The sequence below is a fragment of the Dermacentor andersoni genome, chromosome 7, assembly GCF_023375885.2.
Source record: "Dermacentor andersoni chromosome 7, qqDerAnde1_hic_scaffold, whole genome shotgun sequence".
NCBI classification, from domain to species: Eukaryota; Metazoa; Arthropoda; class Arachnida; order Ixodida; family Ixodidae; genus Dermacentor; species Dermacentor andersoni.
The window spans coordinates 56,859,554-56,864,838 of record NC_092820.1 but is presented as its reverse complement, the minus strand read 5'-3'; the positions used below and the strand labels follow the sequence as shown (position 1 = coordinate 56,864,838).

Here is a 5,285-nt window from a genome sequence, read left to right as displayed (position 1 = left end):
GACGTTGCTCAAACCGGAAGCGGAAGTGCACAGTTTTTTTTTTTTAGAACAAAATTCAATATGGCCGTTTTTTGCCGGTCGCGTACGCTGGTACGCGCCGTGCTTGCCCTGCAGGCTATGCGGCATGCCTCAATGCCTTCGCTGCCGCGTAGGTGGTGCGTTCTAATTGCCAAGAGCCTCTACTGACGCCCATACAAACAAGCCACAAGTGAGTGAACAGAACGCGCGACTTTATTGGCAGAAGACAAGCAGTGTACATTCTCGTGCAATAGCAGAAATAAAGTTTGCATGTCGAGATACGCTGGAATCATTGACGCGAGCTCGTAAACGGCTCACCGTCGTCGTCGCACGTGGTGGTCAGGTTAACGAGCAACAACCAGCAGCGGAAACATATTGGACAGAGTGTGCCACTTGTTTGCAGCGACAGTCGCCGTTAAAAATGCCCAAATTGCATTGCGAAGCAATCGGGAGACGCAGGCATCTGCTACCGCAGCCTACACAGCGACATGGGCTACCCCAGATTTTAGCCATTCACTCCTTTCCAACCTGCACGTTTCTTTTCTTTCGGGGGCCGCTAATGTGTGGCTCACACTTGCTGTCTCACATTGTCTCACTATGGACAAGTCGCTTTCGTGGGCATCGCCTCCATCAGCTACTTTTGCGGGCCTTTCCAACCATCTGGCTATCAACTTCATACGCATCGGACTATGTAAGCACGTATGCTGGTCTCCGTTCATGCCTAATCGCGGCCGAGAAAGGCCAGAGGCACAATATGCCCATTGCTGCAGCAGGAAAGCGCAAACGGGGAGCACGAATCACGGTGCATGAAAATTGGGAGTCTATGTCGCTGTGCAGGCTGCAGGAGCGAATGCTTACTTCGAGAGACTGCTTCCCAGTGCAACCGACCAGGTCGCAATATTCTAAAAACATAACACTGCGACCATAACCAAGTGACATAACAGCAAAATTAAACAGCAATCAGTCACCGCATGAGGTTCAGACAATACATTATACATTGGCGACGAACCATATGGCAACAGTGAGCATTCACATACACGGGTCTCTTAGGGTACATTGAGCTGCCTACCTACAGGCGTAGTGCCTGCCTTCGTCGCACGTGGTGGTCTACTAACGAGCAACAACCAGCAGCAGAAACAGATTGGACAGAGTGTCCCACCTGTTTGCGGCGACAGTCGCTGTTAAAGATGAGCAACTTCCAGTGCAAAGCAATCAAGTGACGCAGGCATCTGCTGCCGCAGCCTACACAGCGACATGGACTACCCGTCATTTTAGCATTGACTCCTTTCCAGCCTGCATGTTTCTTTTCTTTTGGAGGCCGCTAATGTGTGGCTCACACTTGGTGTCCCACATTGTCTCAATATGGACAAGTCGCTTTCGTGGGCATCACCTTCATCAGCCACTTTTACGGGCCTTTCCACCCAACTTCATACACGTCCGACCATGTAAGCACTTATGCTGGTCTCCGTTCATGCCTAATCGCGGCCTAGAAAGGCCAGAGGCACAATTTGCCCATGGCTGCAGCAGGAAAGGGTGAACAGGGAGCACGAATCACGGTGTGCGTAAATTGGGAGTCTATGTCGCTGTGCAGACTGCAGGATCAAATGCTTACTACGAGAGGCTGCTTCCCAGTGCAACCGACCAGGCCGCAATAATCGAAAAACATAAAACTGCGACCGTAACCAAGTGGCATAACAGCAAGATTAAACAGCAATCAGTCACCGCATGAGGTTCAGACAATACATTATACATTGGCTACGAACCATCTTATGGCATAATGCTTGCCTTTGTCACATGTGGTGGTCTGGTAACGAGCGACAACCTGCGGTACAAACAGATTGGACAGAGTCTCGCACCTGTTTGAACCAACAGTTGCCGTTGAAGATGAGCAACTTCCATTGCGAAGCAATCAGGTGACGCACACAGCGACATGGACTACCCGGCATTTTAGCGTTAACTCCTTTCCAACGTGCACATTTATTTTCTTTCGGGGGCTGCTATGTGTGGCTCACACTTTGTCGCAATGTGGACAAGTCGCTTTTGTGGGCATCACCTTCGGCAGCCATTCTTGCGGGCCTTTCCACCCATACGGCTATCAACTTCATACACTTCGAACCATGTGAGCACATATGCTGGTCTCCATTTTGAGCAAATCATGGCCGAGGTAAGCCACAAGCACAATTTGCCTATTACTGCAGCAGGCCAGAACGAACGGGGCGCACCAGTTACGGTGTGTGTATACTGGGAGTCTATGTCGCTTTGCGGACTGCAGGAGCAAATGCTTACCTCGAGGGACTGCTTACCAATGCAACTGACCAGGCCCCCACATCTGAGAAACGTAACACAGTTACCACAGCCAAGTGTGGCAGCAAAACCAGATTCTGCAATCAATCACTTCACTGTAGCTTGCACAAAGACCCCGGCTATCAAGGAAGAGGAGCAATCATCAACGAGACTAGGAATATGGAAAATGAGAAAGCTTGCATTCAAGAGAGAAGCCACTCTGCTCTGCAAGCATTGAAGTCTAAAAACATCAAGAAAAGTAAAATGGTGCACAGCACATGTGCATAGGTTAATGCAAGACGCATGCCGATGCTGCATCAGCTATTTCAGGAGAGGAATTGCGCATGACAACATACACTAGAAGATACTGCTACAGATATGTTAGGCTGCTAGACAGTGACTGGTATTAAGTATCAGCGAAGAATCGGTTGACCTTTATATTTGGATGAGGATGAATGACCTCTAACAAAAATGGGCAATGAGAAACCTTGCATTTATAGAAGAAAAATTACACTTGGCACAAACGGAATTAACATGGCTAGGAAGCTGATTAAGGGCAAACTGATGGAACTCAATCTTTTGGCCAGCGTCGTCCGTGCTTGGTCAGATGTTGCAGGTGCACCTGAAGACGAAGAATTTCTAGAAAGTCCTTTTTGAGTTACCTGGATGACTCAACCAAATGTCCGTGCTGGTGGAATGGTGGCTGAAGCTCTTTTCAGTCTTGACACAGTCCTCTGCAGACTTGATATCTCATTGATATTCTTCTGCATGTGCTTCTTTGTTCTTGGTGTAAAAGCCTTGCAAATTCGGCTCCAGCCCCTTCCTGTTGGCGCAGATAGGAGCTCCTGTGATGACCAAGATGTGCTTGGCATAGACTCTGTTGAGGCAAAACGGTGACACATGAGATACAGCACAGATTAGCCAAATTTATGTGTGTTTTATATGTTCGAACCAATTATACTGAACCATAAATATGAACAAACATTCATATCTGCTGCAAACAGCAAGCCAATACAGCATATATCAAACATATTTATTTCTGAACCATGTGTTGTTTACCTTGTAGTAGGAGCCAATGTCCACACAATGACCTTGTTGTAGCAGGCAGCAGCTTCTGTTTAGTGCGTGGAGTGTGTTGCTTTATACTGGTGCCGTCTTCATTACTGCATGTCTGGAACAGAAATTTTGACTGAATCAGAAATTGAAAAAGCAAAGTTTTAAAATGCAAAAAGGTGTGACATATATGTTGTAATGATTTGCGACTACAGAACACATGCAAATGTACACTGTCTGTTCTAGGGTGCTTAAGCAGCATGTTAAATAAATATTGCTATTGTCCATAAAATTGATGTCTGCCTAACTACAATGCATGTCAACAGCGCAAGTACTATTAAGATCACAAATGAGAACATTTGTGGGTTCATTTATACACTAGAAGTGATCACACTGCTAGTTCCACAAGCAAATGCATGAAAGTCATGAAGCTATTAGAACTGATGCATTATTTTTCTGCACGAACGTGATGCACCGCTTCACTACTGCAAAAATAAATGCCCTACGGTAAACCAATCTGAACAGCAAGAACATTTGGAACCAACAAGTACGAAATATGGGTGAATTATCATGCTTGCAACTGTTTAATACATTAAATTCTGTACTTTCACTTTATTTTACCAAAGGATTATTCGGTTTTGTGGACGAAAGACGTTGCCGGCCGACTCGAAAAAAATGTTTAATATGTATATTGATAAGGCTACTCAGTCACCTACAACCACGGCTACAATAACATGAAAAATGAGACGCGCGTTCCGATATCGCTCTTTCTTTCCTGGTAGTGTGTGTAAACCAAACGACAGCCTCGCAAGTAAAGGTTTATTTAGGAAACAGCAACTGAGATCCTCACTGCCCATATGTAATGCAGGATCTAGTTCGTTAACTTGTGCCCGCCTGGAAGGTAATGAGACGGATATTATATAACGATTCAAGCAGCGGTGTTAAACGACTCACCGTTATTGCCGTTGTCAGCCGCAGCAAAATCCAGCTCCCGTTTCGATGCAGGCCTGTTCCGAATGGCTCACGACCGAAACCCAACTGCCGGGCTTACATGACCGCTTGCAAACACGTAAGTTCACCCGCGAGACATCGAAGCGCAAGAAACTAGTTTTAGAAACAAAGACGCAACCAGTCTTGAGTGTACGAACGAATGAATCCGTGCCGCCGTGCACTCGGAAATACCGGTAAAAATTTTAAATCCAGGCCAGAGGTCACGTGAAAGATCGATGATGCTGAACACTATTTGCGTTTATAATGGCGAAGAAACAATAAACTTACTAACAAAGAGCACAATATCTAATTAGCAATGATAATTTTGCCCTGTTTTTATGTAAAAGAAAATGCTTCGGTAATTGTAAGAGAAAGTTTGTAAGATAAAATTGCGCTTATTACGACGCCTCTACCGGGAAATGTTGGAACTAACGAACGAATCCCGAAAGTGATGCTACTACGTCGGCTTTGTTAGCAGCGGCGCGCGGTCGATTTTTTCGCCCTCTGTGGCCATTTGTTGAACTTGAGAGTGTGCTACCCCTGGTCGAGTGCTGAAACCTCTGCAACAGCTGCAACCACTGCCATTGAACAGAGCAGTGACAACCTTTACCCTGTCAAATCACCACTGTCTGTTGCATGCACGCTTTGCGCGGATTTGTGCGTAGTTGGTCACATGACTTAATGCCGCCGTTTTATTGGATCTCTTCGACCTTCTCTGTTGGCTCAGAATGCCTGAAGGTTGGTGCGTCCCGCGCTCAGTCTGCGCGCTTTCCCTGAACGTGGTGGTCATGTCATGCGCTCATGAGTTTATTAGCTCCAGCGTGCACGTTTGTTCATTTCAGGTGAACGTTTTCGTCGTGCGCTTTGGAGCTCCATCTCCGCGGCGCCTTTACGTCTTACGCCTATCAAGTGGTAAGTGACAGTTCCTGGAGTCAGTGTTT

General features: G+C 46.5%; 1 long non-coding RNA gene across 1 annotated transcript; it reads right to left on the bottom strand.

Annotated features, from left to right (window-relative positions):
• Positions 1-213: 213 nt before the first annotated feature.
• Positions 214-4,375, bottom strand: LOC140219260 (uncharacterized). Its single transcript, XR_011895402.1, has 2 exons — positions 4,309-4,375; positions 214-3,472 (listed from the first exon to the last, which is right to left on the bottom strand). It is a non-coding gene; the product is annotated as an uncharacterized lncRNA (long non-coding RNA).
• Positions 4,376-5,285: the final 910 nt, after the last annotated feature.